This window comes from Protopterus annectens, chromosome 3.part0, assembly GCF_019279795.1.
Source record: "Protopterus annectens isolate FY-2018-M chromosome 3.part0, PAN1.0, whole genome shotgun sequence".
NCBI classification, from domain to species: domain Eukaryota; kingdom Metazoa; phylum Chordata; order Ceratodontiformes; family Protopteridae; genus Protopterus; species Protopterus annectens.
In genome coordinates, this window is record NC_056731.1 from 1,326,450,712 (window position 1) to 1,326,478,130 (window position 27,419).

The window sequence follows — 27,419 nt, forward strand, 5'->3', positions numbered from 1 at the left end:
AGGGCAGTGGTGACTTGTTCCCTAGAGATAAAGGCAGGGGGACAGGTGCTGGAGAAGTCCTGTTTACTGATGGGGAGGGGAACAGAGGGGTGAAGTTTTCAATTAACCTGTCTGCCAGCAGGTTGGCTATATATCTACAGTGTTTGTGTATGTGGTGTCCTTAACCACCAGTTCTGAGCAGATCTGAGTGCTTCCTTTGAGACTGCGGACATATGTGAAGAAGCCCTTATGAGTGTCTTTAATAGATGTTGCCAGTTTGTACTCTAAGTTTGTTATAGAGGATTTAATTTGCTTGTTCAGGCTAAGGAGAGATTGCTTCCAATTAGGCACCTGCTCCTTCTTGGTCCTGGATAGCAATTTTTGTTCCTTTTGATTAATTGCAGACGTCCACCATACAGGTTTACTCTTCCTTGAGAAGGATGATTTTGTCCTGTTAGGTAATCCTGATTCCAAGCAGATATATAAATGCTTGCACAGTTCTTTGTTGTAGGTTTGGACATATGTGCCAGTTCCTATGGAGGGGGAGGGGCTGTGAAGTTGTTTATACCTTCTCTCAGTAGGTTCTAATCAGCTTTGGAGAAGTTTTTTTTTATTGTTTGACCCTAGCTGGGGGGGGGGGGGGGTTGGGGGAGATGCCGACTTTGAAAGTGACCACTCTGTGGTTGGATCTTACCAGGGAGGATGACACTGTAGGGATTGGGATGCTGCAGTGGTTACTCAAGTTGGTTAACACCAAGTCCAAGATATTTTCATCTCTTGTGGGGGTTGTCGACCAGCTGGTCCAAAGCATTTGCATTAATGAAATCAAGGAATCTCCAGGCATTTGTGTTGTTGCATGAGTAGTTCTTCCAATCTACGGTTGGGTAAAGTTGCCCACGATTAGGGTAAAGGGTTGAATCCAGATAGATTTGAAGTGGTCCTGACAGGTGGAGTGGGCATCTTGAGTCAAAGTTGGGGGCCTGTAGCTAGATAGGACTTGAATGTATGCCTTGTCAATGGATAACTGCAGTTGGAGTGTCTCCTGTGCATCATATTGTTTGATCAGCCTGGAGGTGTGTTGTGTGTTTTATACATATTGCAACTCCACCACCTTCTACTTTGCTGCCCACGGTTTAGGGTCCGAATGTATGATATAATGAGTAACCTGGTATGGCTGGGGTGCTCTCTGCAGCTTTGAACCAGGTTTCTGCAACTGCACAAATGTCAGCATCTTCCAGGGTTAAGAATGCTTGCAATGAGTGTAGATTCATGTTTAGACTTCTGGCATTAAGCAGCATGACCTTTAATTTGCATCTTGATAAAATTTTCATGTTGGCAGTTTTGACCTCATGGCATTGCCTAAAAAAGGCACTAAGAGGGAGGCAAGAGTCTTTGCCAGAAGCCTGAAGCCTAAGGGAGATAGATGCAGGCCATCTCTGATAAAGCATCATGGTTTTTCAATCATGTCTTCCCAGGCTGTCAGGTACTGGATCTCCTTGGAATGATACCAGAAACTAAGACAATAGCTAAAGTCAATAATTTAAGCATTATTCTGGGTGATGGTAGAATGCTGCTTAAGGCTAAGAACATGCCCGGGACACACTCAACGAACTTGATCAGGTCTCTCTTCATGTAGTCCAGGGAGGCAAGTCTCAAGTCATTCACACCAACAAGGACTATGACAGAGTCATAACACCTGTTGTTGAGAGACTTGACTGCATTGGTGATATGGCGGATTCTGGCACCTGACATGCAACTAACCGTGATTTTCTCCTTATCCAGCCTGGTGAGGGGCAAATCTGTGAGTCTCCTATGACTAAGATGTTAGGTTTATGTTTAGGCCTTAGTGGCTGCGAAACACAGGTATGTGGACTATATGTGATGTGTGGTGTGGGGGGCAGTGGAGTTCACGTGTGTTTTTGCCTCCGAGTTCTATTTTGTTTGCACATGTTTTAAGGACCTCCATATATATGGGTGTGTGTTGTGTAGGTGTGGGTGGTGTCTGAGGTTTGGTGTTTGTGTTGACAACCTTCTCAGTACCAGATATACTAGCTTGTGAGGGAGAGAGCATAGACTTTAGATTCTTAATGTAACTGCATCTCTCACAAATTGTGTTCCTAGGTGGTACTAGTAGAGGGCTGCCCGTGTACATGAGGCAGTTGCTACACTGTCCCAGGATGCCCATAGCAACCAGACTGGCAGGGGAAAACATAGGAAATTGTCCATCCATATTTGTCAGAATCTGAGGGAGAGAGGCCAGAGAGAGGTAATAGGGGCTTGTCTTTTTCCACTTCTATTGCCTTCCTGAAGGGGGTGTCTAGCAAAGACATTTTGAATTTAGTTCTGTCAAGATAGCAGCAAAGCTTCTGTGCACATCCAAGCAGTTAAGTATTCTTTCCCTTTTGTTCTGAGGTATGAGGAAGAAGGTGGGTAAGTGTATGGCTTGATTCAAGGATGTGTCTGTGACCCCCTTGGGCATGAAGGATGGACTTGTTCTGAGTGTTACTCTGTCTAGGTGGAATATGAGAAATGGTTCCACTGCCATGAGAGCTTGGTGTGCAGAGACCTTTCCAGCAGCTGTGATAGCCAGTAAAATACAGTTATGTACACTTAATGTAGATGTTAGAGTGTATTCACTGTTGCAGTCATTACATTTGGGTAATCTGCTGGCAGGTCTTGGGTCCTGCGTCAGTTGCTGTCCCTTCTTCCATGACGTCAGGTCGTCATGGGTATAAAACATGCAGCCTATGCCATTTTATCAGTTTTTTCTTGCCCCAGATGTCAGGTGCCCCCATAATGGGAAGCAATTATATACAAGGTTACACCTCCAACAAAAAGCAAATACACCAAAAAGCTTTAAGCATAGTAAACAAGAATAGAGGTATAGACAACAGAAGTCAGGGGGCTGGAGGGAGGGTAATCAGGACTGCAACAGTGAATACACTCGAACATCTACATTTATGGTAAGTGTACACAAACCATACTATGTTCTTCATGTTTCACTGTTGCAGTCATTACATTTGGGTAGATTCCCAAAGCTATGGTTGGGAGGAGGAGTTTATACAGCATTAGGGCCAGCTATAAGGCCCTGCAAAACAGCAGTGGCAAAGCCAGCTCTGGATTTAGAGAAAATTGGTAATGATAATGCTTGGTGAAAGTATGTACAGAGCTCCTGGTAGGAACACCTCTGAGAAAGGCTGCAGAAGTAGATGCAGCCCTGGTGGAGTGAGATCCGATCCCCTGGGGGATACGTTTTCCATAGTGCTTATAGCAGAAATGAATGCAATGGCTTATCCATGTAGAAATGGTTTGAAATAGCCTTCCCCTCTGCCCCTGCAGCAAATGCTACCAGCAGTTGCTCAGATTGTCTTTGAGGTTTAGTCCTGTCCAAGTATAATCTAAGTTGTCTGTGCACATCCAAGAAATGCAGAATCCGTTCCCCTTTGTTCAGTGGATTGGGAAAGAAGGTTGGCAAATGAATGGACTGATTAAGAGCCACACCAGAAACCACCTTGGGCATGAAGGATGGGCTGGTTCTCAGAGATGCCCTATCCGCATGAAAAATGATGAAAGGCTCCACTGCCATTAGGGCCTGTAAATCAGATATCATTCTAGCTGAAGTGATTGCTAAAAGGAAGGCTGTTTTCCAAGAAAGAAATAAGTCTGCTGCAGCAGCTGGCTCGAAAAGAGGTAGAGTGATTTTTCTCCAAGTATTGCAAAATCTGAGGTAAATTGGGAGCTGCTGTGCTCATCCCTAAAGAGTGGTTCCAGGCACAGAATCTTTTCCATCTGTCAGCATAAGATTTTGTAGTACTAGGTCTCCTTGCCTCCAAAATGACATCCATCACGTTTGCCAAGGGAAGGTAAGGCTGAATTTAAGTGAATAGCCAAGCTGCAAGGTTCAATGCTAGAAGCTGAGGGTGCAGAATTTGGTTCTCCTGCTGAGACAGCAGGGAAGGGGTCTGAGGCAGGTGCCATGGAGAAATTGCGACACACTGCACAGGAGGGGGTAGCAGTGTTGGTGCGGCCAGTCTGGAGCAATCAAAATCATCCTTGGTTTGTCCTGTTTGACTTTTAGTAGAACTTTGGAGAGCAGAGGCAGAGGGGGGAAGGCGTAGACGGATACGTTTTTCCAGCTGAAGGACAGAGCATCCACTTTTCAGGCTAGTTTGTGAGGAGCCCTTGTGCAAAACTTGTCCAACTGGTAGCTCTGGGGGGAGGCAAATAGATCTATGTCTGGGCTCCTCCATTCGCTTGTCAACATGTTGAAAATCCGTGGTTCCAGTTTCCACTCATGTGGGTCCATGAGGTTGCTGCTTAGTCAGTCTGTCAGTGTATTCAATTTTCCTGGCAGGAATTGAGCTTGTAGATGCACTTGGTAGCTCAAGGCTGTGTTCCACAATGCCATGGCTAGTCTGCAGAGGGGGTAAGAATGTGTACCCCCCCTGCTTATGTACCACATAACTGTGGTGTTGTCCATCTTTACGATTAGTTGTCCTGGAAGAATGTAGTCCTTGAAGGCTGTCTGAGCATTCTGTACAGCTAACACTTCTTTTTAATTGATATGTAGGTGCATTTGATTTGGTCTGCATTTGCCCTGAATGCACTTCCCTGCCAGGTGAGCCACCCATGCACAGTCTGATGTATCTGTAGTTAGGGTTTGGGCGGCAAGGGACTACCCCTAGTCGCTTGTTTTGGTGGCAGACCTCTGCCCACCATAGGAACTCCAGGCGTAGGCAAGGTATGATCAGAATCATTGTTTCCAGGCTGTGACAATGTGGACTCCGCAGACTTTTTAGATACCACTGTAGTTTCCTCATATGCAGTCTTGCACATGGAATCAGAAGAATGCAGGAGGCCATGAACCCCAAGGCTTGTAGTATTTGTCTTGCAGATAGCAGGGTTTTTGTGGCCACTTGTTTGAAGTAAGTTATCAAATGAATTTGCTTTTCTGACGTGAGGAAAGCCATCTGGGCAGTTGTGTTCAAGCTTGCATCCAGGAATGTAATCTGTTGACAGGGTACCAGTTGTGATTTCCTTTTGTTTATGGTGTACCCCAGACAAGTTAGAACCCTTTTTACAAATGCCAGATGATTTAAACGTATGCCCTGGTTTTCTGTCTGAATTAGACAATCGTCCAGATTTGGATATATTTGAATATTTCTTTGCCTGCAAAATGCAATAACTGGAGCCAGGCACTTTGTGAATACCCTGGGCGCAGTAGACAAGCCAAAGGGAAGTGCAGAGAACTGATAATGCAAGTAGCTTGCTTTGAAGCGTAGGTATCTTCTGCAAGATTCCCTGATTGGGATGTGCAGGTATGCTTCTTTTAAATCTAGAGTTGCCAACCAGGCGTCTTTGCCTAGCATAGAAGTAATTGGTGAAGAGTCAGCATCTTGAATTTTGGAATCTCCAGAAAGGTGTTTAGAGTAGACAGGTTCAGGATTGGACGCCATGATTTGTCTTTTTTGGGTACAAGCCTGGAATAGAAACCGTGTCCCTTTTCCTCTTCTGGTACCAGTTGAATAGCCCCAATGCTTAAGAGGGAAAGTACTTGTTTTTGAGCCTCTGCCCACTGATTTGGGGGCAGGTCTGGCCACCCGTTTGGTGTCGGCAACTTGTGGAAATGAAATCTGTATCCGTGGGACACTATATTTAAAACCCATTTGTCCTGGGTTATGAGTTCCCAGTTCTTTGCATGAAGAGCAATCTTTACCCCCAAAGAGGCGGTCAAAAGATAAGTGCTTGGGAATTTTAAAAGGAAGTCTTTGAGACTGTTTACCATAGGGGGTGTCTTGTTATTTCCAGATTTGGAAGTGAAGCCCCCCCCCCCCCACTGCTTAGTTCCGAGAGTCCTCTGGGACTGAAACCTGGGGTTTTTGCTGTGTCTGGGTTTGTCTTGAGAAGACCTGGAAGGGACTGGAAAGGACCAATTCTTAGTAGGCCAGTGCCTACTAAATCTTGGAGGTTGCACTTGTAAAAAAAATCTTTAATAGTTTGCATAGACTTAGCTTTATCTTCCATCTTTTTAAAGAACTTCTTCAGCCTTACTGCCAAACAGGCAGTCCTGATTTAAAGGAGCATCCAACAGTTTAGCTTTAAAATGATCAGACAAAAATTGCTCCTTAAGCCAAGCATGCCTTCTAAGCACAGAGCCAATAACAGCAGCCCTGCAAGAGGCCTCTAAAGAATCAAAGCCACATTGCAAAGTATTGTTTTCCAACTTGTTCAGCAGAATGCATTAAATCCTTTAAATCATTTTCCACACAGTCAGGAATCAACATCATTTTCTGTTTAAGCAGTACATATGAAATTGGCAGTTTAAAGCTCTGATAGCCAAAGTTGCAGAAGTATAAACCTTTTTACCCCATCTATCCAGCGCCCTGGAGTCTCTATCAGAAGGGGGTAGAATTTTTAGCAGCAGAAGCCTTAATGCCCTTGGGCCCCTGAGAAACAGTTTCTGGATCGGCAACAGGATTTTGTCTAATACAGAAGGTATAGCCAAAGGCCTATGCTGAGGTAGAAGGAGGAAATCCCTAAGTCTCTTCTTTGGCTTTCCCAGTGGAAATGCTCCCTTAAAGTATGTAAAGTCCCCCCCCCCCCCAAAAAAAAAAATCCTCAGGAGGGGGAGTAGAAGGAATGGAATCCTCTACATCAGAATCCTCATAGGTATATATGGACAAATCCAGGTCATCAGAAGAGTCGGAAGAAACAGAATCCTGATCAGAAGATTCATAATCAAGCTCAGCCCTAGGCCTCTTGGGGGGGGGGGGGTTGACTACCCCCTATTAGAGTAATTAGATCTTCAAGCCATTTTTATCATTTTTTTTTTAGGCATAGGGGCCTGAGCATGTAGTCTTGGCGTCTTGTTTTGAGATATGGATCGAGATTTAGGCCTTAGTAATGAAGACGATGTCGATTTAATATGCAAGTCTGTAGGCTTGAATACACCCTCAAAAGCTGGTGCCTGCACAGTGGCTATGGACCCATCCAAGGTAGAGACATCTGCGGGTTCCATAGTTGAAGTATCTCACGGCATACCAGACTCCGAATGGGTCTCAGTAGAGGCCTGCGAATCAAAAGTAGCGGGTACCAAGGGCTGCGAAAGTGCCTCACTGAGTACCAGCGAACTGGCGACTGGCTTAGAAGTGTCGTCGGCAGTTTTGGACCTCAGTGGCCTGTCTCTGTCTTTATCTTTGCATTATCTTTGCATTTTTTCGGAATCCCGGTAGTCAGATGGCTAACCGACGACATTTCTGGATAATTAAACCAAGAACCGAAATATTTAGAGGCAAAAATATACAGACGACGGATAGTGCGCCGATTAAATGAAGTACAAAGGCACGTCGTGGTCAGGGCCTAGGTAAGGAATACAGTATGAATGAAAATCTTTAGGAGGTATTTGCATTCCAAAAGAAATGCAATTATTAACTTTTACTGACATCGGTAAGGAGCAAGAAAAAGTTTCCCCAACGGGGTACTTCACTTCAAGTTGAAGACTTCGGTTCTGAAACTCGAAAATGAAAACTTCAGGAGTCGGCCGAGCGGCACTTGCTAACTGCTTCTGCTTCGAGCACTGCATGGCAAGAAAGACTGATAAAATGGCATTGGCTGCAGGTTTTACACCCCTGACGACCAGACGTAATGGAAGAAGGGACAGCAACCAACGCAGGACCCAAGACTTTGTTAATCAGGCCGACTGAGGGCAACCTGCCAGGAGATTACCCAAATGTAATGACTGCAACAGTGAAACACAAAGAACATCTGGGCTGTCTTCCAGGATAAAAATTTTAAATCAGCATAAGCTGATGGTTCAAATAAGGGTAGTGTCAGCTTTTCTAGAACAAAACAGATATCCCATAAGGGTGTGGATCGTCTCCTGGGAGGTCTGATGTGGACCCCCCCCCCCCGAGGAACTGTCATCAGGGGGGCAAGAAAAGACAGAAGGAAGAGTAGGGAAGTGAGCAGAAATGGCAAAGGCATGAATTTTGATGGAGGAAAAGGACAAGCCCCTATCCAGCAGATTAGCCAGGTAATCTAAAATGGTAGCGATACTGACTGATTTAACCAGATGGAGAATCTTTTCAAACTGACAGAGTATGATTTCCTAGTGCTGGGCTTTCTAGCCTCTTTTACGATGTCTTGAACTTGTCTGCTTAGGGAGAGCTCAAGAGTAGAATTCTATGGGATTATCCATGCTGAGAATTTGAGATTCTGTAGGTTGGGATGTACAAACCTTCACTTGCTTTGAGTCAGGTGGTCCAGTATTTGAGGTAACAGTCAGGATTTTTCATTGATTAAACTCAGTAGTAGAAAGCACCAGTGTCGCCTAGGTCAGTCTGGGGCTATCAGAATGACTCTCTGGCCTTTTCCCCCCAATGTTTAGGAAAACCCTTAGAAGAAGAGGCAAGGGAGGGAAAGCATAAAGGAACTGCGACTTCAAAACTGTGACTTCAAAAAGAAAGATTCTGTCCTCCAGGTTGTGGATAGTTTTTTCCTGGAGCAGAATTGTTTTCAGTTGAGCATTTTTTTTGGTAGCAAAGAGGTCTATCTGCGAGGATCCCCACTTCTGTGCTATGCGGAGAAATGTTTCCTGATGCAGATGCCACTCGTGGGTATCCATCAGGCTCCTGCTGAAGTGATCTGCTAGAGTACTTTGATTTCCTGGGAGGCACTGTGCCACGAGTTGAAGTTCCAGGGAGTGAAATATCTGCTAGACATGCATAACTAAATGTCAAACATGGTATGAGTGGGTGCCCCCCTTGCTTGTTTACGTACATCACTGTGGTGTTGTCTGTCTTGACTAATAGGACCCTTGGTTTCCACTGATCTTTGGATGCTAGGAGGCCTTTTTGAACCGCCATCAGTTCTTTCCAATTTATGTGCTTGTATCTGAACTGATCTTCCCATTTGCCTTCGGACTGAAAGTGTTGAAAATGAGCCCCCCCCCCCCCAGGCTGTCTCCAAGGCATCTGCTAAAGTCTGGTCCTGAGGAGCGATTCCGAAAGGCAGGCCCTGGTTCTGGGTATAAGCCTGTGTCCACCATGCAAATTCCTCCTTGAGGCAAGGGATCAGTGGAATTTGCGTCTCCAGGGACTGAGTGCTGGCACCACAGATTCCTGAGGTACCACTGGAGCTTCCCTGATGTGCAGCTTGGCCAGAGGAATCATGAGGATACAGTGTGTCATTTAGCCTAATGCTCTGAGGAATTCTTTGGCTGATGAGCATTGCCTCTACACAATGTTTTGAAAGTAATAGTCAAGAAAAAGGCTTTTATGTAGAGAGAAAAGCCTTCTGAATGGAGGAATCCAGAAGAGTCCCCAGGAAAACTATCCGGTTGGATAGGTTTATGTTGGACTCGTTGAGATTTACAGTGAACCCCAAAGAGGAGAGTAGAGTCTGTATGAAGGCCAGATCCTTGAGGAGCTTTGGCTAGCTCGTGGCTTGAATGAGGCAATCATCCAGACAGGGGTAAATTTGAAACCCTCTTGTTCAGCAGAATGCAATCACAAGAGCTAAATACGGTTTTGTTTACTGCTTCCAGAGTCTTCACAACGGGCAGTGAGAGAACTGAAAGTAACTAGTATCTGCCCTGAAGCGAAGAAAACTTCGGCAAGATTCCTCGATAGGAATGTGCAAGTAGGCATCTTATAGGTCTAAGGTGACCACTAAGGCCTGACGAGCTATCATGGGGAGAAGCTTCTGAAGAGTCAGCATCCTGAATTTTGATATCAGAAGGGATAGGTTGAGGGTGGACAGGACTAGGACAGGGCAGCAAGAGCCTTCCTTTCTAGGAACCAGGAAAAACCTGGAGTAAAATCCTTTCCCTATTTGAAGGTCTGGTACCGGTTCCATAGAGGCCTGTGAGCATAGGTTATGAATCTGAGAAATTGCCTGTTTTTTTTGGTTTAGTAGGACATCTGGGTAACCTGAGAATCTTAAAGGCTCTTTGATAAAATGAGCTTGTAGCTGTCTATGATATTACTTCAGGACAAGTGGGTCTGAAGGTTGAGTGTCCAGTTTTCTTTGAACAGGGATAGTCTTCCTTCTAGTTTTCCTGGAGGGAGGGGGCAAAGTAGTCATTGCTGCTCACTGCTGGGGCCATGGGACCTAGAACTCCCCTGCTTAGGGGTTTCCAAGAACCACTATTTCCTAGGCCTTTGCGAATGCTGCTGTCTTTGTGGCCTTTCCCTGCAAGACTTCCTCTGGGCACCTTTTAATTGAGAAGGAAAGGACCAGTGTTTAGTGGGAACATTTCTAATGAGCCCAGGAGGTCGAACTTTGAGAAAGTCCTTGACAGTTTGCATGGATTTAGCTTTATCCTCATCTTTTTAACACAGCATCAGCCTTTGGGCCAAGTTTTTTATCCAGAGGTGCATCCAGCAGTTTGGATTTGACATGGTCAGGAAGGGTCTGCTCCCTCAGAGCCAAATACAGCAGCTCGGCTGGAGGCCTCCATAGCATCAAAGCCACAGTGTAGATTATGCCTGGCTACTTGGGAACTGGAATGGCAACGGTCTAACAAGTCTTTGGAAATGTTCTTGTCATCTAGGAAGGAATTTTTTTGCATCATCTTCTTCAAAATACTCTGTTGGTATTTTATCATGTGAAACTGAAAGATGAGGGCTCTTAAGCAAGGGTAGTGGAAGTACAGACTTTTTCCCAAACTTATCAAGTGCTCTACTTTCTTTGTCAAAGTGATTGTTAGAAGAGATGACTTTTGCCCCTTTGGGGCCTGGACTGACAACCTCTGGGTCAGCAGAGGGGTTTTTGAAGAGATATTTGTAAGAATCCAGCACCCTGTAAACACTGGCGGGTTTTCCAAGGGCTGGGGAAAGAGTATCTAGGTTTACGAAGGAGTCTATAAAAACACTCTACCACCTCCAACAGAGGAGGGATAGCCAAAGGCGTGTGTTCTGGGGGGGGGGGGGGAGGAACTCCCTAACCCTTTTTTTTGCCTGTGGGTATTCTTGATCTTGCCCATTGAAAATGTTCCCTCATGGCATGGAGCTTTCCCCCAAAGGTGATGTCTTCATGAAGTGATGCTGAAGGCAGATTCTCTTCAGTATCTGAATCTTCAAAGGAGTTAAGGAAAGGTCCTTCCTCAAAGACAGAGCCCTCCTCGTCTGAATCTTCTTCTGAATCGGGGTTCAGAGAGAACCTCGGGGGTGGGATCCTTTTTCCTTGTCCCTGGGAAGACACCAGAGAGGGGGGTTGCCTAGATCTAACTAAAGGAGATAAGGTCATCAGCTAATCTGACCAAGTCTTGCTGATAACCAGCAGCATGGGAACTAGAAGGCCTACGCAAGGGACCTGAGATAGAACCTTTCTTCCAGGTAACTCTAGCCTTGGGCCTGGATGCATCCACCACCCTGATGCCAGTGTCTCTGTAAGGCAGAACCGATGCTGTTGGATGCCTTCGAGGAGTGCTGCCAGTGCGATCTCTCATCAGAAGCAGAAATTTGCTGAGCAACTCTGGAACCAACCGACGAACTGAAGGCCAAGGCCTGTATATAAGTTGAGGGACGGACCCAACTGCATGTCTGACTACATAAGGGGTCTTGACAGAGGCCTGCACCACCACCTCGGTTACAGAAAGGGGCTGCAAAAGTCCCTCTCCTTTCTCAGCGATAATGAGCCATGGAGACTGGACAATGGAGAATGACCATCATCGGAGGCCCCAAGCTTGGGCCGCTTTGCTCTGGCTTCTAAAGCTTGGGGAGTTCAACCTCCAAATGACCAGTGGATGCCACTGAATGATGGGATTAAGACTGCAGACTAAGGTGCCTAGCTAATATTTTTGCCCTATGCCCGATAGTCCTAGAACTGAAACAGGCACAAAACAGACAGCTAGGGATGTTGTGGTCTGGCCTTACACAGGTGACACACAAAGTAAGAAAATCTCAGTGTGGGATTTGCTTACCACAGCAGAGACAATTATTAACCTTATTTGACACAAATTGAAACAAGAAAGAGAGTTCCCCAACAGGGTACTCCGCTTAAGAAGACTTCTCTCTGGTGAGGCCCAAACACACAAATACTGTTTTGGGCTCTGACTGCAAGAAAAGACTTATGTAATGGCATCAGCTGGCTTCCTTTATACCAAAAGAGTGCTGTCATCAGGGAAGGGTGTCTGCCAGCCATAGTACGAGGGATATTTTTAATCTAGTAGTTGAACTAACCAAGGGCTTCCACAGCAGGAAATCCCATAGTCAGGATGGCAACAGTGAAACACAAAGAACATCCTTCCTTTTTTTAATGAAAGAATCTGATGTTGTCATTTTCATTCATTCTCCAGTCGTTGGGTTTGGATCTGGCCCTCGGATCAGACTAGGCCATTCTTCTAGACTGAACAATGAAACTCTCTAGCTCCTCCCTTTATCCATAATGTCCTATTCACCTTACATACATATCTCACTAGTCACCACAGTGTGCAGATGTAGGTTGTGAAACTCTCGAGTGAGCAGTCTTCATGAATTACAAAATATTTAGCTTTAGTCCTCTCTAACTTTTATAATACCTTTAATTTTTCTCCCTTTATATATTTAGTACTATTTTCCTTACTCTTTAGAGTATTTTTAGTATGTGAAAGGAGAATAGAAAGGGAAATTACCTACAGTGGTAAAAAGAAATACATAAAATTTATAATAATCTTTCCTTGTTCTTTCGAATGTGTGTGAGAAACCATCTGGTTTTACATGGTGTGTGGCCGGCGGCCACAAGACCTCAAACTCAGATGTGCATTCAAAGTGCATATATTGTTTGGGACCTTCACACTTGGATGCCAACTGTGATATCTGTAAGGGATTTAATTCCCATGCACTTATTGATCAACAATGTCTGGGGCTCAAACCTCCAAAAATTCAAGACAAAAAAAGGAGATCTGCACTCCCAAGAATTGTCTAACAGATCTACTGATCCGACTACAGCTTCGACATCGGCTACGACCTCTGTGCCTTCTCTCAAACAATCAATAATTTCGGAGCCAACTGCTTTGGATCCGAAACCTAGACCTGAAAGGTCATCTAGGATCCACTCATCTCAGCTTCTGCCAGAATCCATCACCTCTCAGCTGCCATCACCCTTTTTGGCTTCTCCACACCACCACTCCAGACCTTCATCTACAGCCTCATCCACTCGTCTTCCAGAATCCTGTCCAAAGCAGACATGGACAGGATGATGAGGAACTTTCTCAGGACACACATACACATGGGAGTTCTTTTGGCTCTGACCCCATCAAGTCCAGAGACCTTTGTTGATACTACACCTCCGTTATTAGCTCCTTTGCCAATCCGTCCTTTGCTTTTGGAGCTACTAAATCAGAAAGTCCTAGAGTTGTCTGCATCAGATCAGAAGATGCTGGCATCTTCACTTCTGATGGTGTTTCCGAGCGGTCCATCACCAAGCACTTTGGAGTTGGACTACTCTCAGAGCCATAGCACTAGGTCCGGAGTGTTGGATTTGACTGCAAAGTTGTCGGAGCCATCTCTACTTCTTGGGGCTTCAGCACTGGACAGCTCACTTCTGACTACCGCCTCGACTAATCTGCCTGTGGGGCGGGAGGAGCAGACGGGTGCATAAGCCTATCTTATTGGCTCAGTCGGTTTCTCCTTCCCCAGGCATTGTGCCTTCACGCTAGTGGAGAGAGCCTTCTGTTTTCCAAAGTACAAACTTCTCTTACCCTCGTCGACTCTGATTTCCCAGTTTCATTTTGTTTCTGTGTACAGAGCCTCAGTCACCCATTCCACTGGGAGAGCCAGCCCAAACCAGTCCCCAGACAATACAGCAGGGTACAGTTATCTCTTCCAATACCTCTCTGGGGCATCCCACTATGGAGGTTTCTCAGAAGAGGAAGTGTAAAAGAAGGCACTTAGTGAGACTGTTGTAGAGAGTCTGAGGGCATAAGACTTTGATGAAGGGCGAAGGGTCCCCCAGATCACCACCCAATGATGTCTCACTTGGAGATATCTTGGAACGCCTAAAGGAAATAGGTAGTTGGTCCCCCAATAACCATCCCCAAGAGAACTCTTGTGTTCCTGGAGGACTTTGACACTGGCCCATCTACTGCTTGAATGACTCTGCCTATCAATAAACTCATTGTAGTTTCTCGATGAGCATGGAAGAAGACTGACATGACAAAGCCCAAGATTCCAGACAGGATCCTGGCGCCACCCAAGGATAGACCACACTGCAGTAAAAGGAGTACCCGTTGATGCCATGGTCGTAGTGGTGGCCACTGAAAAGGAAATGGCTGAACAAAGTTCCTCTCTCCACCCCTACCCCCCCAGCAGGGAGCCTAGGGCACTGGACATATTTGGGAAGCATGTCTATGCTTCAGCAACCTTCACCCTTGGTTCGTTGAATTACTTGGTACATTTTACAAGACTTCAGAGGGATTTAATTAAAGGAGCTTTCAAAATCCTTCTCTGGGACCATATATTCAGAGATGCACAGTACTGTTGCCAAATAGTTGGCTACCCTGCAATCTATTTAGAGTTCGGCCATAAGGCTCATCTCCCATGCAGCCACAAGTACCTCACAGGTGGCAGGTTCAGGCATTTCCATCAGGATATATGGTAGGATGCACTTATGTGACTTTGCAGAACCCTTCAAATCTTTTGTCAATGCTTCTTTTGATGGAACCTCATTATTTGGCCCTGAAGTTATAGATATGTTCTTTAGGTGTGAACAGGAATGAAATGCTGTCTGCTGCAGGGTTTCGATGCCTCAACAGACCTTTACCAGGAACCAATGAGGCAGATGAAAAATGTGGTTCAAGTCCCTTCCAAGAAGCATGAGGAAACAGCTCCCCAGGGACAGAAGGCGGAACTCATATGGAAAACGCCATCCCACAGCAGAGGTGGCTCACATAACCAATGATCTAAGGATTCCTTCTCGGACAGATTCCCATCACCACTCCTGAAAGGAAGCCCGACTGTCCACCTCTGGAGGCAGTCGGTCGTCACTGATCCCTGCATCAGAAAGCCTGGTCAGAAATTACAAAAGTTTCATAGGTGCAGAGAATAACATCCAAGGTGATAGAACATCATTTTCTCTACCCCCATTGGTTTCAAAAGAGAATTCCCTATGTTCCACCCAGTCAGAGGGAAGCAACAGCACTAGAAATTAACAAGCTGCTAGAGAGCGAGTCATCCAAGAGGTCCCCTCACACCAGAGTCAGGAACTTATTCAAGATTCTTTTTAGTACCAAAAAAGACAAGGGACTAGATACCAATTTTGGATCTCAGTGAACTAAATCAATCAGTTCTGCATACAATGTTCCAGATGGTCACAGTTCAGTTCATTCTGCCATTTCTGCAGGAGGATGACTGATGCGCTCGACAGATCCTCAGGATATGTACTATCCCATAAAAAAGAACAGAAAATCCAAGAGATAATCTACACATCTGGCTGAGTGCTAGTCCCTACCAATTCAGAGCACTGCCCTTTGGACTCACCGCAGCCCCCAGTGTTTTTACCAAATGTATGTTGCAGCTCACTTGAGACTGCAGGGATTCCTGGTGTTTCCATATTTGGACGACTGGCTCCTAACCGCTCCGTCCAGGCATCAGCTAATGCAAAATCTGGACTTACTCCAGTTGTGCTCTTGTCTGGGAATTTCTGTCAAATACAACAAAATTTCAACTTGAACCAACTCAGAATTTGGACTTCATCAGTGCTCTTTTCAATACAGTCACTCAAATTAGCCTCTTCTCCTCTGTCCCGGATTCAAACAATTTAGTCCAAGGTCAAAAAAATCATTCAGAACCATTCGCTTTCAGTGCTTCTGATGTTCCAAGCACTGGGATCTAAACCAGCAGCAATCACTATTGTACCACTGGCAAAGTATCTTATGAGAATTCCTCAACAGACCCTTGCAACTCAATGGTCTATTCTCGAACAATCTTTATCCAGTCAAATCAAAATAATGCAAGCTTGCAAAAATCATCTTCTATGGTGGACCTATTCTAATAAAATAAGAGAAGGCTGCCTTTGTTCTCCTTCAGCCCAAGACCACAGTGACCATGGACTCCTCTCAGATTGGGTGAGGGTGGCACTTTTTGGGAAGGACAGTCCAGGGCATATGGTCCCCTGAAGAGGCCAACACACACATCAATGTCCTGGAGATGAGGGCTGTCCTCCTAGCACTGCAGGCTTTCCAAAAAGCTCTTCCAACTGGGACTATTGTGATTCAGACAGACAACATGCAAGTGGTTTGGTATATCAACAAACAAAGAGGAACCAGATCTTACCTTCTTTGTCAATAAGCTATGGGATTATGGCAACGGGCGATCTCAGCCAGTCATTTTTTGATAGCAGTGCACATTCTGGTGAAGTCCAACATAATTGCAGACAAGTTTAGCAGGTCTATTCTAATGGCTCACGAGTGGTCCCTCAACATGAAAGAGGAAGAGAGGATTTTCTGTCAATGGGGCCAATCATGATGAGATTTCTCTGCATCTCCTCTCAACAACAAATGCGACAGGTTCTTTGCACTTATCTCCCCAGTAGGGGAGTCCCAGAGGGACACTCTACTTCAAGCTTGGACCTCCAGTCTCCTTTACATTTAACCCCCCAATTTAACCCCCCCATTACCCCTAATTCACAAATTTCTACAGAAAGCATCTTGGCTGAAGGGCACAGTTATCCTCACTGCCGCTTTTCAGATCTGGTTTCCCTTCCTTTGGCCTTACCTTCTACAGTCACCATAGATTCTGGATCCAATTTCAGACCTACTGTCTTCACCCAACAGACTTGACTCAGCTGGACATTTCAGGCCTCAAGTTGAATGCATAGCTTCTCCAATTCCGACAGTTGTTAGCCCAGGCTCTCCTCCCCTGTACACCACATTCTATCATCCCACAAAGCTTGCACTAGAAAAATTTACAAAAGTAATTGGAAAAAATTTTTTTTTGTCTCAAAAAGAATCTGGACCATTTTTCAGCACTGATTTCCAAGGTTTTTGATTTTTTAGCTATGATTTTCAATGAATGAGCTAGCTCCTCAACTGTCAAGAGTACAACTAGCAGCTATCTCTAACTTTCACACTGGAGTAAATAACTCCACCTTAGCTTCTGCCAAGCTTTGCAAAGCCTTTTTACAAGGAACACATTTACTTGGACCTCTTCTGAAGGATCCTACTCCTCTCCTTAGTATTTAAATGATGTTCTTCAGGCCTTAACCCAACCCTCCTTTGAAACATCAGCTGAATCTAAGCTTATTTGACCTGGAAGACTATTTTCTTAGTTGCTATCACTTCTGCCAGAAGACTGTCCAAGCTTCAAGCTTGTTCTTCTAAGCCTCCTTATCTACGTTTTCACAAGGGTAGGGTATCTTTAAGGGCCAATCCCTTCTTTCTTCCTAAGGTGGGGGTCAGAATCCAGTGTTAATTAGGTAATCACCCCCACCCGCAGTTTTCTTTCTAAATTTTTCAACCAAAGGAGAATATAGGTTACATTTACTGGACGTTCACAGACAGTTACATTTCTACTTTCAGAGTAGCAGCTATAAAAGTAAATCTGATCGTTTCCTTTTCGGATTCAAAATTAGACATACTAGTTACTAAAGTGACTCTAGCCAAATGGTTGACTGGATTGCATTACCTTTGTCTACCAAAAAAGTGGTCTTGCCTTTACCAAAACCTCTGGCTCAGCTGTGCTCAGGAATATTTTTCTTTACAGTCTTCCAGGGTTTAGGTAGCTGGGGACTCTGTCCCAACAGTTAAGGAATGAAGGAAAAGGACATCAGATAAAAAAGTTAGATATAGTGACCATAATGTTCCACCTGTGTTGTCCATTTCATTCTTCCTGAACTTCCCCCCCCCAACCCCTTCCTTTCTTTACTCCTGGAAGATTGAAGGCTATTGGCGGAACCACTGTTCCTTTCCCAGATTTTGTCTTATAATGTGTCTTAAATATTATACAGGTCTACAGGCAGCAAACTAGATCAAAGGTATGTAAGGTGACTAGAGCATTATGGGTAAAGGGTGGAACTCAGGAGTTATAGTGCTCTGCGATCTAGAAGAAGTGGCCAAGCCGGACCCCAGGGTCAGATGCTAACCCAACCAGTTGAGGAAGAATGAAAATGGACAACATGGATGGAACATTACTGTGAGTACATAACTTTTTTTTCCTCCATCTTACCCACTAACAAAATAATAATGATTTCTGAGCTACAAATACAAGTCAAACCAGAGAGGGACTATAAATGAGAAATATAAAAGGCCATGTAGGATTCTTCCACAAAGCTCAAAACTAAGCATATGATTAAACTGCTACAATTTATTGGTTTCCAAGACAACTTAAATGGAGTACATTTTATTCTACTATGTTACACGGATTTCTTTTATAATTTTTACATTACTTCCAGAGTAAACACAAAAGTACCCACTTTACAGTCCAGCAAATATTAAATACAAATCTAACTGATAAATTAGAAGTCAAAGTATATACATGGTTTACAAAGTCCTGCATATATTCCAAAAAACTGCAATTCTCTGAAGCTGTGTTTCAATCTGCATTTTCCAAGGACGTGCCTTTGAGTATGCATACAATGTTGATTTTTTATTCCAGTTATTTTTATCAATATTTTTAATGTCAAAGTTGTGATTGTTAGATGTTTTAGGTAGAGCCCCCCCCTCCACACACACAAATTAGCAAATGTGTGAGAGGTCAGAAATTCTTACTTTTGTTTAATAGACTTCTTGTCCCCTAGTAATCTGCAGTAGTGAACAGGAGAACCAAATGATAAAGAGTAGAGCCTTTTAGTATGCAGTTATGTCATACCTAAAAGCAAGGAAAATAAATACTGCTGTGGTGGGCTGAAGACAGAAATAAAACAATGTGCAATGCGCTTGAGGGTGAGGCACCACTTACAATATGGCAGAATCTTCAGGAAATCTGCCTATCCACATGAGCTGAAAAGCAAGGAGATTTCCGGTAGGTGGGTTTTTCAGAGGCAAGCCCCAAAAGTGGATATCTTAAGGACTACAGGAGTACCTAATAAATGTGCATGGCAGAACCATGCAGAAGGGGGGAAGCCATTACATCCATACTTGCTAAATAAATAAAAACACACAACAGAAGGAAAACAAAATCTAGGTGGAAAATTAGATGGACCAGACATGTTTGAGTGACATGCAGCTTTTTTCCTCAAGAAGTGAAATCATGAACAAAGTAGAGTCAAAAGATGTCACACAATCACAATACACAGAAATAATGCAATCTCAAATAATGATCATGTTGTTGTTGTCTTTCGGCTTATCCCAGTTAGGGGTCGCCACAGCGGAACTCCGGTCCACTAATGTTTGGTAGTGGGTTTTTACGTGCTGAGTTACCAGCCCTGACGCACTACCTTCAACGAAGGCACGCCCATTCACGCATGCCTCCACACAGAAGACGCTCTAGCTGAGAATCGAACAGGACAGCATCTTGCTGTGAGGCGACAACGCTACCGCAGCACCACTACCAATCACGTAAACTCTACTATTTCACAATACACTCCATCAAATCCAACCTGTTAACTTTCTACCTCAAACTCAATCTAAACAAATATATTTGCTTTTTTTTATAAAACTCTAGTCACCATTTCAAACATCTTGGAAAGAGAAGAGCAATATTTCAACCAGACAAGATCACATTCAACCACACAAGATCACCTATAAATAGGGTAACCATAAAGTCAGCAGTCACAGCACTAATCCTACAAAAAGGCACAGGATGTCGGGCAAACCACAAACTGCCTCCCATAGCAAATCTTTTCAGGGGCAAACATTAAAGCAAATGTCTGCAATACAGGAGATGCAGTACTCTAACTATTACCGAAAGACGTCAAGTGCATGTCTACAGCTAGTGGGGGTTTGGCTTTATTGGCCTGAATTTGTCCATGACAGACTTAAAAAGAAAAAGTTATGGACATTCAGAATTGCCATATAGCTGAAATGCCCGATGTCCTTATGGGGTCATTTGCATATATCCCATGTATCCTCTAATGCATGAAGTTTTAGGGTATCACACAGTGAAAAGTCTAGATTGGCTAGATTTTTTTTTAGCTTTTTACGGATTAGTTGTTCTGTGTGACAGTGGTACTCACTGTTTTGAAGTGTTAAGATTTCCTGGAAAATGTCAGATGCCAGATAACAATTCAAACAATTCAAGCTACCAGCACTGTTAACCAACGGCCGAATCTGCCACTTTCTGAAAAGTGTGCTTCCATAATGCTGACAGTCTATTCAGAGAAAGGTAGTTGTCCTGTGTTGCAGCATCAGACAAATCAACAATGTAAAATTAAGCTTCTACTCTAATTCCTGCCTGTACAGTGATGAACAAGCAAAAGCCATACTCAAGAGTTCTTACACAATTTGCAGAGAACTACATGACAGACAGTGTGTGCCTCTTTAAGGCAGACTAGTTATCACATTTGTTCACCAACTGATTTATTCTCTATAACAGGACTCTGTGTGGTAAACCATGACTTCCAGCTGCTTTCCAATTCCAATTCTCCCACATCTGACAATCTTCCCTGGACATAACGGGCACTAGTCCCTTCAACTGGTGAAATGTGTTATTCTTGCAATGGGTCTGACATGACAGCTGCAGCTTCTACATGCAGGGTATTTCGTGACTTGGAAGGTACACGCCCCAACCCTAGACATGCTGGCTCATCTACACACACGTGAATGTGCAACAGGAGTTGAGAAAGAACCTTCCCTACCTATGTGGTGATGAAGTTCTTTATTGCAACACTCCCTTCATTTATCAGCTAATGCCCCATCATAGTCTTCATCATCAGTACCCAGTTTTATCAGAAGCAACAATACTGGGCACAACCCAAAACATCCAACCCAAGAGACCTGGGCAGACATTACCTCATTATTCCTCTCACACCAAACATCTGCTCTTTCAGGACCATGTCTGCCAACCAAGGCTGTGCTGTCAAACTAAACAATGGAATCTTAAAAGGTATGTATAAAAAGCGAAAACTGCAGAGTAAAGTTATGCACAGATAAAGAATGTCAAAACAGAACCCATTAGATCACTGACTGATCAATGCATCAAAAAATGTTCTTAACTTTCACTGCTGTTGCTGAATGCAAACTGGCTACAAATGCAGGCTTTCAGAAATGCAAACAACTATAGCAGACTGCATGAAATAGCATTAAAAGACGAGACGCAACATTTTAAATACCAAACAGGTAGATGAGGGGAAAAAAAGAAGCTTAAAAAAGTACAGTTTTGTACACTTACCATAAAATGTAGATGTTTGCTGTTGCAGTCATTACATTTGGGTAATCTGCTGGCAGGTTGCCATCAGTCGGCCTGAATTCCAAAGTCTTGGGTCCTGCATTGGTTGCTGTCTTCTCTTCCATGACGTCAGGTTGTCAGGGGTATAAAACATGCAGCAGACACCATTTTCTTTAGTTTTTCATACCCCCCATTTTCTTTAGTTTTTCATACCCCCGATGTCAGGTGCTCCCAAAAAGGTAGCAATATTATATATATATAGATAAATACATGCATCAATATAAACTTTACCTTCATCTACAAGCAAATACACTACACATAGGTTGTAGATGATAGTGAAGGAAAGATAAACTTCAGAATGACAGGGGGATGGCGGGAGGGTAACCTGGACTGCAACAGTGAATACACTCGAACATCTACATTTATTGTAAGTGTACACAACTGTACTATGTTCTTCGTGTTTCACTGTTGCAGTCATTACATTTGGGTAGAATCCCAAAGCTATGGTTGGGAGGCTGGAGCTAAACAGCATTAGGTGAGGCTATAAGACCCTGCAACACTGCAGTGGCAAAGCCTGCCCTGGACAGAGGAGAGAGGCAAATGGTAATGCTTTGTAAAGGTGTGAACAGAACTCCAAGTAGCAGCCTCTAGAATGTCTTTGGTTGGTAACTCCTCTGAGGAAGGCTGCTGAAGTAGCTGCATCTCTGGTGGAATGAGACCTAATGCCCCTGGACACAGGTTTACCATGGTGTAAGTAGCAGAAACGGAAGCAGTGGCTTACCACTTTGAAATTGTCTGCTTTAAATAGCCTTTCCTTCTGATCCTGCAGCATATGCCACTAGTAATTGCTCAGTTTTTTCTTAGAGCTTTAGTCCTGCTCAAGTAGAATCTAAGTTGTCTGTGAACGTCCAAGGAATGCAGTGAACTTAGAATAACTTAAGTTTTTATTTTTATTAAAGCGATAGGGAATACTTTTTTGATACAAGTTCCCTATGTTTTGTCTAATGTTTAACGCAAACTAATGATTTTTAAGCAAGCAAAGTCTGATTTACATCTCTGCTTTCATTTGCTAGCCCAGACCAATGATGTTTGAGAAAGTGAAGTTTAATTTACATTTTCCATCTTAACTTGCTAGTCAAAGCTAATTAGAATAATGAAACATATTGGATGATGAAGTGCTTGTATAAATCACTTGTATTGGTTAGAGCAAAGCAGCTTGTTTACATGTTTTTTGCCATTGGCTGCTATATGCCTTATATTAGATTGAGATGTGGCTTTTGAATGTGGATCTGAAGAAGGCTTTGATAGCTGAAAGCGCTAATCTGTTGTTTGTTTTTTGTCTTGAGATACGTTTTATGGTGTGGTGCATCGCTCATCTTTTAGTTATTGTTGTGATTTTGCTGAGCAAGCTTAAACGGAACATTCTTCAGCCTTTTTGTTCATTGTTTCTATTGGAAGTTCCATACACACCTTCAAATGTATAATATGGAAGCAAGAAAATTTGCAAGTGGACTTTTATCTGGTATAAGCAATCTGCTTATACAGTTGGATCCAAGGAGAAATGAGAATATGACAACTGAAACAGCAGGAAAGAATCCTGAATTTGAAACTGTTTTTAGGACTGTAGAGAATGCTGCTTTTCGTCTAAAGAGATTACAGTGGCAACGCTTCCACATGCAAGCCTGCCTTCACCATCAAGTTATTCCGAGAGGGCTTAGAGTCAGATGTATGCCGACCTATGGAAATACATTTCCAGATCTCCTTGCGAAGTGGCAAGCTATCAATATACAAACTAGTTTTAGTTATATGAGGCTGCTGATAGATTTTTTTGAACCTCAAGAACAAGAAATTAGTTCCCTAATTGAGAACAAGCAGAAGGAACTAGAAAATATGAACCTTTCTGAAAGTGACTTTATGAAATTGGAAAACTTACAAGATAAGCTTTTGGCTTATGAGAACAAGCTGAAAAGAACAATAAATTGACAAGAGACTTCAATGACATAAAAAATGGCCAGCTGTTCGAGTGGCCTAGGAACACTAATACTCAAAGAGTGATAACAGGAGAGAAACAAGGATTGACAAAAGAAAAAGAAAGAGAAAGATAAAGAAAAAGAAGAGAAAATAAATGCAGCTACTAGTACAAATAAATCAAAGTTAATTGGGTCTAAAGAATTTTGTGTTAATGCACAAGTACACCAAGGAAATGGAGCTAATTCTTTGAATAAAGTTACCAATGGCAGTGTTTGTCTGTTGGATGACAATATGATATCCCTGGATTCACCAGGGACTATACATGAGGTGGCAATAACTTCTTGTCATGAACAAGATGAACGACCCTTAGGGGAGATTTGCAAGAAGGGGGTCATACATGCACCTATTGCTGAACAACTCCCTTTTTTAATTATGAACAAGACTCCTCGAACAGGAAGGTCATAAAGCAGGGAAAGGAAGATTATGCAGCCCAATCCCTAGTTGTGAACTTGTCTACTGTTCAACTCACAGAATCCCAAATTAATCTACTTGAAAAAGGTCTAAGCTTTATACCAGCTACTCTAACTTCGTTTGATGAGTTTCTCTTAGATCTCAAATTATTTGGTAGAAACCTGACTTTGAAGTACATTTTTGGGAATGATAATAAAGTTAAAAAGGGTGATAATGAAATTATGCTAAAGAAACCTAGTACTTTTGTTCCCATTAATTTGCCAGCTGTTGAATCTTTTATACATGCTGTTGAAGAAGTGGCTGCATTGAGGCAGATGCATATGAATAAGCAATTCTACAATTTAACCAAGGATGAAAACCAAGCATTGAAAGAACTAAAGATAAGAAATGAGATAGTTGTTAAACCAGCAGATAAAGGTGGAGCAGTGGTAATAATGGATGCTGAAACCTATTCTTTTTCAATGAGAAAGATGTTGATCGATAAGACATATCATGAGATTAGTAAGAGTGAACTGAACTCGATGAAGCAAAGAGTGAAAAATGATCTATATGATCAATGAGTAAAATCATTGACAAAGAACAATATGAGCTTTTTGAGGTTGAGCATCCTACTGTACCTTCTATTAATGGTCTACCAAAGATACATAAGACCTTAATATTGCCTCCCTTATGTCCCATTGTAGCAGGAAGAGGATGGCTGACTGAGCCTATTTCGATATTTGTTGAGAAAGAGCTCAATAAACAGATTCCTAAAGCTAATACAGTTATTAAAGACACAGGAGATTTTTTACAGAGATTATATGAAGCTACATACAATGCAAATGATGAGTGTCTATTACTGGTGACTTTAGATGTTAATAGCCTTTTTACGTCTATACCCAATGATTATGGGGTTGAAGCCATCAGAAGATTTTTTATGGAAGAAAAAACTAATCCTAGGCTAATTTGTATACTTCTTGACTAATTCTCAGCAATAACATCTTTACGTATGAAGGCAAATACTATTGGCAAAGTTGGGGGGTAGCCATGGGCACCCCCTGTGCCAATAGTTATGCGAATTTGGTCCTTGCACAATGGGAGAGAGAATGGATGAGAGACTCAATGAATCAATGGAGCAAATGTATTACTTTATACAGTCGTTTTGTTGACAATATTTTTATCGTTTGGAGAGGTGATGGAGAGCAGTTAAATAGTTTTGTTTACTATCTGACAGAGACTACTGATTTTTTAAGGTTTGAATGCAAAAGCTCCAGGTTTGAAATTGATTTTTTTGGATGTTAGTATACGCTTAGACCTGAAGGAAGGTATTTCTACCAGCCTCTTTCGTAAATAAATGTGGCAGAATCATATGTTGCATTATACTAGTATGCATCCTCGACATATTTTCAATAATATTGTGATAAATCAGACAGTTAGGATTTCTAAACTCTGCACTGATGAAAAAGAATTTGAGGAAAGGAATAGTTTACTGAAGAGTTTTGAACAGAGAGGCTATCCGACTAGGAGAGTGAATTCAAATGTCATAGAAGCCACTGAACTGAGAAAAAACAAGGGGAGACCTTTGTATTCAACTAGAAACGTAGGAAATGAGAGTCATCATACTAAAATTAAGAATATAAATTCTTTGAGAGTTGGCTTAAACTTTTGGATCTGACCGGCTTAAACTTTTGGATCTGACCATAATACTATCTGCCAAGTGATTAAGAAATACTGGCCTGTTCTGACTGCTGATACGAAGATAAAAGGCATAGTAGGGTTCAACTCCAACTTTTCAGTTCAAAAATAAGAAAAATCTAAAAAGACTATTATGCTAAGGAAGGAACAGGCTCTTCTGGCAGAATTATGAAAAAAGAAAGCTCTATAGGAACTAAAAAATGTGGGTTTTGTAAGACCTGCTATGTAATAAACTGCATCAGGTCATTTACACATCCGGACACAGGAAAAATATTTTATTTTTCTGGGACTGCTAACTGTGATAGTAGAAATGTGATTTACATTGCTACCTGTACAGTTTGTACAGCTTTTTATGTAGGGAAAACCAATATGAAAATGAAGGAAAGGATTTCCAAACATTTATCAGACATAAGGACCAGAAAATAAACTAATTCTTTATTTACACATATAAAAAGCAATGAAGAGCATACTTTTCATTTCATGACAATATCTCAGTTAAAACAAAATGAAAGAGAAGGCGATTTGGTGAATTTGACTGAACGTGAGGAATCCAAATGGATTATGAGACTGCGGGCTGATCATCCACCTGGATTAAATGGAAGTGTACCAATCAAGCCGTTTTTGAAGAATAGAAAAATTATTCAAAATACAGCCTAGCTTAATAAATATTTTTCATATGGACAACTATCAATCATATGATTTTTATATGTTGTGTACTATCGTCTGTTTGAAGGTTCTGACTATGACCCATATTGCCTTATTAATTGTTTTAGTGATTTGTATTATATTTTTTAGTCACTGTTGTTTCATAGTAGAAATTTAAGATGGTCATCATATATTCTTCTATGGTGCTGTTCAGACTTTTTGTAGCTCCCACAGTTCGTTGTTTATGACATCTTCAACGATGGGGTTCGGTAATACTATTAATGTATTTTTTCTGCTTCTGTTCATTTAATAATGTAGATAGTATATATTATATAATTTAAAGATATATTATATTTTATATATTTTATTAGCGCTTTGTTATTAAGGACTTTGCATATGTATTTTTAAATGCCAAAAATGTTTTAAGTATTTATATTTTAGTAAGATATGGTTTGTTAAATGTCTTTAAAGAATTGCGCTTAAGTGAACTTAGAATAACTTGTTTTTTATTTTTATGAAAGCGATAGGGAATACTTTGATACAAGTTCCCTATGTTTTGTCTAATGTTTAACACAAAGCAATGATTTTTAAGCAAGCAAAGTCTGATTTACATCTCTGCTTTCATTTGCTAGCCCAGACCAATGATGTTTGAGAAAGCGAAGTTTAATTTACATTTTAACTTGCTAGTCAAAGCTATGTTTTGTATAATATTTAACGTAAACCAATGATTTTTAAGCAAGCAAAGTCCGATTTACATTTCTGCTTTCATTTGCTAGCCAAGACCAATGATATTTGAGAAAGCGAAGTCTAATTTACATTTTCCATCTTAACTTGCTAGTCAAAGCTAATTAGAATAAACACATTGGATGATGAAGTGCTTGTATAAGCACTCGTATTGGTTACAGCAAAGCAGCTTGTTTACATGTTTTGTCACTGGCTGCTGTATGCCTTATATTAGATTGAGATGTGGCTTTTGAATGTGGATCTGAAGAAGGCTTTGATAGTTGAAAGCGCTAATCCGTTGTTTGTTGTTTTTTGTCTTGTTGAGATGCAGCTCTGAATAAATTGTTGAGATATGTTTTATGGTGTGGTGCTGTGCATCGCTCATCTTTTAGTTATAGGAATGCAGGATTCTCTCCCTTTGTTCTGCGGATTTGGATAAAAAGTTGGCAGATGAATTGTTTGGTTAAGAGCCACAATGGAAACTACCTTCGGCATAAAAGTAGGATTTGTACTCGAAGACACCCTGTCCGGGTAAAATATGATAAAAGACTCTACAGCCAGGAGGGCCTGTAGCTTTGAAATTCTTCTTGCTGAAGTAATTGCTAGTAGCAGAGCCGTCTTCCATGATAAGAACTTTATATCAGCGGGAGCAGCTGGTTCAAATGGAGGCAGGGTGAGTTTTTCCAACACATAATTGAGGTCCCATGCACGTAA

The 27,419-nt window shown here is 42.3% G+C and overlaps 1 protein-coding gene across 1 annotated transcript in view; it reads right to left on the minus strand.

Annotated features, from left to right (window-relative positions):
• LOC122796733 (desmocollin-3-like) overlaps positions 1–27,419 on the minus strand; it is a 1,348,840-nt gene that overhangs the window by 1,153,487 nt on the left and 167,934 nt on the right. The gene's annotated exons all lie outside the window — the stretch shown is intronic.